The sequence below is a fragment of the Camellia sinensis genome, chromosome 10 (genome assembly GCF_055761805.1).
Source record: "Camellia sinensis isolate YWXY chromosome 10, ASM5576180v1, whole genome shotgun sequence".
In the NCBI taxonomy this organism is placed as follows: domain Eukaryota; kingdom Viridiplantae; phylum Streptophyta; class Magnoliopsida; order Ericales; family Theaceae; genus Camellia; species Camellia sinensis.
Window position 1 is genome coordinate 18091114 of NC_138970.1, and position 8104 is coordinate 18099217.

The following is an 8104-nucleotide window of genomic DNA, read 5'->3' on the forward strand; positions in this document are numbered from 1 at the left end:
CTGAAGCTTGGGTTTAAGGCCATTAAAGGTTGAGGGGTTGATAGCCTTTCTTTATACCTTGTTTTGGAGGCCTTTGCCCTTGTGTTTCCCACCATTTTACCATCTTTTTCCACGCTTTTAAACATTGATTTTCAAAGCTTTTTCAATGGCCAAAATCATGTTTTGAAGTCCAAATTTGGTGGGGTTAGCCTCCCCTCCGTGTACCTTGCTTACTAGCCTAGTTGGTGCCATGTTTTAGCATTTTAATCTAGACTTTTTTAGTTCAAATCTAGCATGTTTTAGGACTTGTTTTAACCTATTTTAGCACTGTTTTGGTCTGTTGTTTGCATTTAAGCTTTGTTTTGCATGCTTCTAGTGTAATAGTCCTCATAAGCTTGATGTTTTTGGTCTTAGACATCACTTATTTGAGTTGATAGCACTTATTTTGGGCTTTTCATACTTCATTTCAGCACTAATAATTTCTGCAACCTCCCTCCATTCTTGGCTTTTTTGTTTTTCTTTGAAAGTGGTTTGAAGTCACTTGCTTACCCAAGTATGAAATTGAGGTTTCATACTTAATGGTTTGATCCCTTAGAAGGTTCATTACCAACTTTATGATACTTCTTTCATACCCAAAGCAACTTGTGTTTTGAGCCCTCTTTCCATTAGAGGACTTTAATTCACTATTGGACTTAATTGAATTAAAGAATGGTTGGTAAATTAAAATGAGTAACTAAAACTTGGGACTAAAGGTGAGCAAGATAATAATTTGGTTGTATTCAATCGGATGTTAATTGAACATATGGAACTTGGACCATTTCATACTTGCTAGTGACGAAATGATTCAAGTTTTCAAGGTCATCACTTCCCTTGATCTTTCATGATAGGGAGGTGGTTTTGAGAGTCTCATTTTTATTGCATTTATTGAGCTTGCACAGTTGGTTCCACAAACCATCATGCAATGAAATTGCATCCATTGACGGTTTGTGAACTGAACTTGCTACTCCTTTGATTTGCTCATGAAAAGGAGGGATGAGTTGTGCAAACAAACCCATGAAAATAGCCTGTATATGCTCTGTTTGTCCTCTGTTGCAGCAAGATGAACTTACGCAGCAGTGGTCGGCAGACCACTTTTCATGGTCGGCAGGTGGCCGGTAGACCACCTTTGATGGCCGGCCGGCCAGTGATGCAAAGTTTAGTAATGAGTTTGTAAGCAGAGCAGAGTGAGCAGCAGTGTTGGTGTTCTATTGTGCAATAGAGGCTCTCCGGAAGCAAAACAGTGGTCTTTTCGGGTGGAAACCGTGCATGTACATGAACATTCCTCGTTTCCTGAGACGTCGTAGTTAGTTGTTTAGTTTAATTATTTATTTTAATTGCACTTGTGTTGTAATTATTTAATTAGTTAGTTAACTAGTTAATTAATTCAAGTGTTGTAATAATTAGTTAAGTAGTTTAGCTAATTTCATTTGTTTTGTAATAATTAGCTTAATTAGCTTTAGCTTTAATTAGTTAGTTAATTAGCTTAGTTTATTCATTCGGACTCTCCTTCGTGAGGGCACAATGTAATAATGTGTATGTCTTCCAACCCCACGTCTTTCTCTATTTTATTTAACTGCTTATGATAGTTAGTTTAGGGACATCATGTTTCAATTAGCATACTTCATGTTTGCCTCTATTTGTATTGCATGCACCGAGACTCGGTTCATCATTCTAACTGCATTGTCGTTTCAATACTTTGAATACGTGCTTAGACCGCATGCAAGTTAATTGATTCATATGTCATATTAGTAGCCGAGCCTATTAGTTGCATTATCACATATGTTGCATTAGTCATATTGCATAAGTCAGGAATCATGCATTTTTTTCTAACTCATTTCTTTTTTGACTTGGAGTACTAGGTGAGCCTTTACTCGCTTTAGCATATTGCATGAGTGTTGATGTTGTCATATCTAGCATGTTTGCCATGAGGCTAAGTGCTTAATTGATAAACTGCTTGAATGCTTGTGGATGAAGGCTAATTGCTCGAATTGAAATAATTTGAGTAATGTTTATATGCGATCATTTTTTCAAATGGTACATATTTCGAAACATTTTTGCAAAACAAACATGACTCGAGATGCTCTAATTCTTACAAGTTAGTCTATACTTGTTTTGTGCGCATCACATAGTAATGCTAGCCTAATAAACCAGAATAAGAGCATATAATGTACATAAAATTCATATCATGATTAGTAGACGCTGATCTTTGATCGGGCGAGCGGGGGTGCCCAAAGTATTCATGACCTTCCCCTCTCGTACCCAAGTTCTTGAGCCGAGACAATCTTGGTGATGACGGACACGTGGCCTTTGGCATGAGTCATGGGTTTCCTAAATTTTCCAAAATAAAATATTTATGTGGCAACTCTGTATCTGGCAAAGCAGTCCATTTTTGACAATTTGATTCAAAATTGATTTTTCAAAAGATTTGTCGGATTTGGACTCTTTGGTGTTTATCAATTTCACATTGCACTTGTGAGATTAGATTTAGAACCACGGGAGTCCGAACTGTAGGGCTTATATTCAAACTTCCGAAAGGGGGTGCGAAAAAGTCAAGCTACAGTTTCTGGCGACTCTGCTAGAGATTTAGAGAACTTGACTTGAACATTATGATATGAAATTTTATTTACACTTATATGTTTCTTTACATTGCATTTACATTGGTGCGCTTAAGTCACTGTGTTTGCCATCTGTTATTCCTGGACAGTTTGCCAGAGGCTTGCCTGAAAAGGTTGCCAAAAGGCTGACTGGTCACGGGCTCTGCTATGATGGGAACACAACCCTTGGATCTGGACTACCGCTGTACCGTTTGATCCTTCTTTCACTTCTCGGTGTTAGGTGCGAAAGGTATATTAGGTAGTCTTGCCGAGGTACCCTTTTGACCATTTGGCCTAGTTGCATATTGAAAACCATAGAGACTGTTCCAAACTAGGACAAGATACTAACCTAAATTCAGGATTGCGTGAAACCGCTTTGTTTGAATAGTGAACTCTAGTTCTTGATGAAACTAGGACAGGGTAACCCCACCCTCTCATAGGGGTGTTTTGGATCTCACTTAACTAGTGTAGACACCCCATTTTTGACCGCCCTTCAGACTTGGGCACCATTGATTGATTACTTGAGGATGAAAGTTATGCTATGCAAAGGTTCGATTTCTTCGGTAAGGAGAGTGTCAAATCCCAACCTTACACCCTATTTTGGACCAAAACTATTTTGACCAAAATGATTTTAGATCTTAAAACCCTCTCTTTCAAAATATTTTTGAAAAAGTTTCTACGATGTTCCGAGGCTCGCATTTCGTTAAATGTTGCGCTTTTCAATAATTAATGTCCCCCACTAGGGGTGAGCAGCGAATATACCGATCTGCCAAAACCGACCAAACCAAACCGATCCACCGCATTTTGGACGGATGCATGATGACGAGCGGACTGTTGCGGATTGATTTTCTCCAATCCACCAATCTGGCGGACGGATGGCAGATTTGAGATTCTTTTGGCCGCAATCGAACCGCCAAACCGCGAGCACCCCTAGTAATTTATAAGACTTTGTGTTTTCAGTTTGTTTAAATATTCTGATTGTGTTTTCAATTAAAAAAGAGTTTAAATATTCTGTTGAAAAAAAGTTTTCAACTTGAATATCTTTTTTGAATTGAAAAAAATAAACGTATTATTTATCTATATTTTTGGTTTTTAAATTTTTCTCTAAAAATAATAAATAGAAAATATGATATATGCTGGTTGGTTTTTGTTTTCAAAAACAGATATAGATGTAACAATACAGAGATATACAATCTCTACTACTGCTCTGTTCATGGTTTTGGTGGTTTGAATTGTTTTTATATTTTAAGAACCACAGATTGTAATACTTTATATGGATGAGACATGCTGTGATTGTAGTATGTGGATGAGGCATGCAGTGATTGTGATATTCTAAAGTTTCAAACTTTCTTACTTTGGATGAGTCATGCAGTGATTCTAATATTTTTTTAAGTCATTTACTGTAATATTTTTTTTTTGGGAAGTGCACAAGTTGAATTATGTTAAAAATTTATAAAATTTTAAACCGCCAAACCGATTCGCATCCATTCGTCAAACCGCCAATCTGCTCAATATAGCGATCCCGGGTTTTTCCTTTTATGTACAGTATTCTGGACTTAGGTTCCGCGGTTGAGTATTATTGCATTTGTTTCATTTCCGTCCTTTAATTCCTTATATTTGAATTTTAGGATGTGATGGGCAGGTTTGTATCAAGTTGGGAGTATTTTGAAACAAATGGTTGTTGCTCAGATTTTGGTGTCTTCGCTCGAGCGAGACTTTTGTCGCTTGAGCGAGCTCTGTGTTTTAAATCCTTCGCTCGAGCCGGGGTTCCTTCGCTCGAGCGAGAGTTGGGTGATGTGTCTGGTGGCTTGAGCGAGAAGTCTTGCGCTCGAGCTTGCGTCTGCGTCTGGTTCTGGACCTGAAGGTTGCAATTCTTCGCTCGAGCGAGCTTTCCTTCGCTTGAGCGAGCAAGGTCTATGTTTTGGGTTTCTTCGCTCGAGCGAGCTTTTCTTCGCTCGAGCATGCTTTTGGGTTGCACACCTGAAGCTTCGATTTGTTGGCTCGAGCGAGGCTTTCTACGCTCGAGCGAGGTTTCTTTGTGTCTGGTTGCTCGAGCGACCACTCCTTCGTTCGAGCGAGCCTCGAATGATATCAGTTGGCAGCAGCGGGTTACATTTCACTTTTTCATCATCTTCTTTTATACAAACCCTAGACCAGTTGCTCTTTCTCTCTCTATATACCTTCTCTCTAGGGTTTCATCTAGTTCTAATGGTCTTCTACCCTAGTCCCTTTGGAAGAAAGGTAGAACTTCGCGAGGGCTTCCCTTTAATCTGAAAAGTTGTGGATTTGGAGCACTTTGAGTTTCGCCTCTCTTCTCCTTTGAGCTTCGAAAATTAAGGTAGGGATACCTACTTTATTCTATGAGTTTTAACATAAATTTTAGTCATTTTGATTAGTTGGCGTTGTTGGGTAATTTTGAAAAAAGTTAGGGTTTGTTGTGTAATTTATGAAAGAGGGGTTTTCAATGTTTTGAGTCAAATATATATTAGAGACTTGAAATTGGGGTTGTTTATGAAGTATGAGTGAAGGTTGGCCTTGGGGGCAACATTTGAAAATAGAGGGATTAATACCCTAATCATGTTGAATAATTAATTTGGGAAAATGTGAAATTGAAGTGAAATTTATGAATGTATGAATTATGGGTTTATTTTTAGGGTGTTACAACTGGCGGTTTATTTTGAGAGCGTTACACTCAATCCACATCCACCGGATTGGCGGACGGATGCGGATTGATTTTCTCGAATCTACCAATTTGGGGGACGGATGACGGATTAGAGGTTCCATGACCACAACCGACCCGTGCCCACCCCTAGTTCTCACCACTTCCTTCTTTCCTCTTTCTTGCATTTTCTTTCTTTCTTTCTTTTTTTTTTTTTCTCAACAACTAATCTTAAATGACTACTTTGCCTACGAAAGTTGATGTGTTGAATGCTTCTGCTACTCACTTGTTTATCTCCTTTTGTGAATAAGTAGATCAGTTGCAATTTTGTTGAGTAGATCCAAATTCAATAGTTTAGGGATTGAATAGAATAAATTAAAAGTTGAAGAATGAAAATAAACAATATTGTGAAACTTTAGGGAATAAAAGTGAAATTAACCCTTAAAGAAAATTACAATGAGCTAAAAACTCTCTACATTTAGCTAACTCAAGTAGGATTATGAGAGGTTACAATAATTAGAAAACTGAAGAATAGGAATATACTTTTAATAAAATCGTATATAAAAATGCCAAAAAAATAAGAAAAAAAATTACCAAAAAATGGAGCAATTGTACTGATTGTAAAAGTTGGGCATGAGCACCATTAGTCACAGCGGTGCACAACTTGATTTTCAGACAAAAAATATTTTTGATTTTTTTCCCCTCTTTTTTTGAGTTTGGAAGTTTTTGGACAGATTAATGCAACGTAACTTTTAAATTTAGGGTCAAGCTTCTCTCCATTTTGAGATTGGTTTGGAGTGTGCTGTTAGATCTGTGGAGTTCATCACGGATCTTGTTTTAATAATTCGAACAGTTCAATGTGCAGAATTTGCTGAATACTTCATTCCTGCAAAAAAATTACGCTAATCAGATATCGATAGCTATTCAATCAAATCATATTTTTGTTAACAATAAATATGATTTTAAAATAAATTGTTGATAGAAATCAAATCCGATCAAGTAGCAATCAATGTCCGATCAACGTGGTGTCTTACAAAAATAAAATCCTCAACAAACTCTATGATTTGAATTATTGAAATTTAATAGCTCTTCAAAATTTCATTTAACAACTCAAAATCTCAACTTAATTATGTGGTCGATGCAGTCAACATAAAACCATGCTGCATGGCTCTACCTATCTCAACTACATACATGACTTGGGCATAGAAAACCAAAAGCACGCCCATTGCTATACGTAGCCGTTGGATCGAGCAGTGGGAATTTATTGTATATATGGCATGATTGTGGGGTTGTTTGGGAAGAAATTGTTTTTAGTTTTTTTTGGTTAAAATAGTATTAAAATATAAAATAGGTTAAAATAGTCAATAACGTAAAATATTACATCAAAGTCATAATCATTTCATTTTTTCTCTCACAAACATTACATCTAATTATAAGAAAATCTAATCATCTTTTCAAATATAAAAATTTTAACCTATTAAAATACTCAAAAATTAAAATAGCTTATTAAAATAGTAACTTCCCAAATATTCATGGTATATATATGGCATGATTGTGTATGTTAGGAATTAGGTGTTAAGAAAGATTGAAGTGTAAATAGAAATTGTGTATATTAGGAACTAGGTATTAGAAAAGATTGGGATGTAAATAAAAATTAGACATTAGAAAAGATTGTGGTGTAATATTTTCTTTTTCAGTCATACCTTTTTTAGTCATAAATTTAAGATGAACTCTTTGTAAAGATATACATTAGAAAGGCTTTCAGAATCTTACTGATGAAACCTTCCGCTTGTATGCAATAGAATAATCAAAATAAAAAAAATAAAACCGAAAGAAAGGACAAAAAAAGAATAAAAAGGGGGAAGACAGATCATTCCGCAGAGCTTTGGGTGAAATCTCACCGTTAACTTTGTCTTGGGCTTCAGGGAGCTCGAATGTGTTGCCGATTCCCTGCCTTCTTCCGACGCCGGTATAGAACAGAACATCTTATCATTTTTGGTGAAATTACATTTGTTGTTATTTAATTTGAAGTTGTCATGTTTTGTATATGACTATTGATTTGAAAATCTGAAATGCAGAAAACTGATAGCTAGAAGATGAGTATGATAAACAAAGAAGAAGCCGAGGAAACAAATCTTCAAAAGCTGAAAGCTAAAATTACACGTTCGTTCGTTCTTGGTTAAACGAGTTAGTTTAGCATTAATATGTATTTATTTAAATGGAAATTACATTAAAAAAAAAAACCCCCCAATTTTGGAGTTTTTAATTTCATCAATTTATTCCTTAATATTTTGTTTTGTTTTGTTTTTAATTTAGATTTTAAGCCATTTGTCTATCTTCATTAAATAAAATTAATGAAAAAATAATATTTTAATCATTATATATAGGTTTATGGAAAATAATTTTGTGTGTGCGCGCGCGCGTATATATATATATATATATGTTATGCAGGCAAGTTGCATGAGGGAAGTTGGAGTGAAAACTTCGTCAATATGGGAGTGGATTCCGTGCATTCAGAGCCATGTAACGTGCTTGGAGGTATAAATCGAGTGGGACAAAAAAATAAGCAAGTTTAATTTGCTATTAGTTGCTCAGGTTTAGTAATTAGGTTGTTGATAGTCTACTTCCTTGCTTGCCAGTCCTATTTAGAGGGTAAATTACTAGCCAGTCCTATTTTTGGGATTTATTACTCATTAAGTCTTATTGATGAATTTATCAGTTCTCTTATTTTTTTAATAAATTTGATAAATTTATTAATATAATGTAATGAATAATAAGTCTCAAAAATAGGATATATTAATATTGCTTGATATAATGAAAAAAAAAAAGCAAT

General features: G+C 35.6%; 1 long non-coding RNA gene across 1 annotated transcript; it reads left to right on the forward strand.

The window, feature by feature from the left end:
- Positions 1-7102: 7102 nt before the first annotated feature.
- Positions 7103-7553, forward strand: LOC145801570 (uncharacterized). The gene is made up of 2 exons (XR_014343183.1): positions 7103-7240; positions 7350-7553. It is a non-coding gene; the product is annotated as an uncharacterized LOC145801570 (long non-coding RNA).
- The last annotated feature ends 551 nt before the right edge of the window (positions 7554-8104 follow it).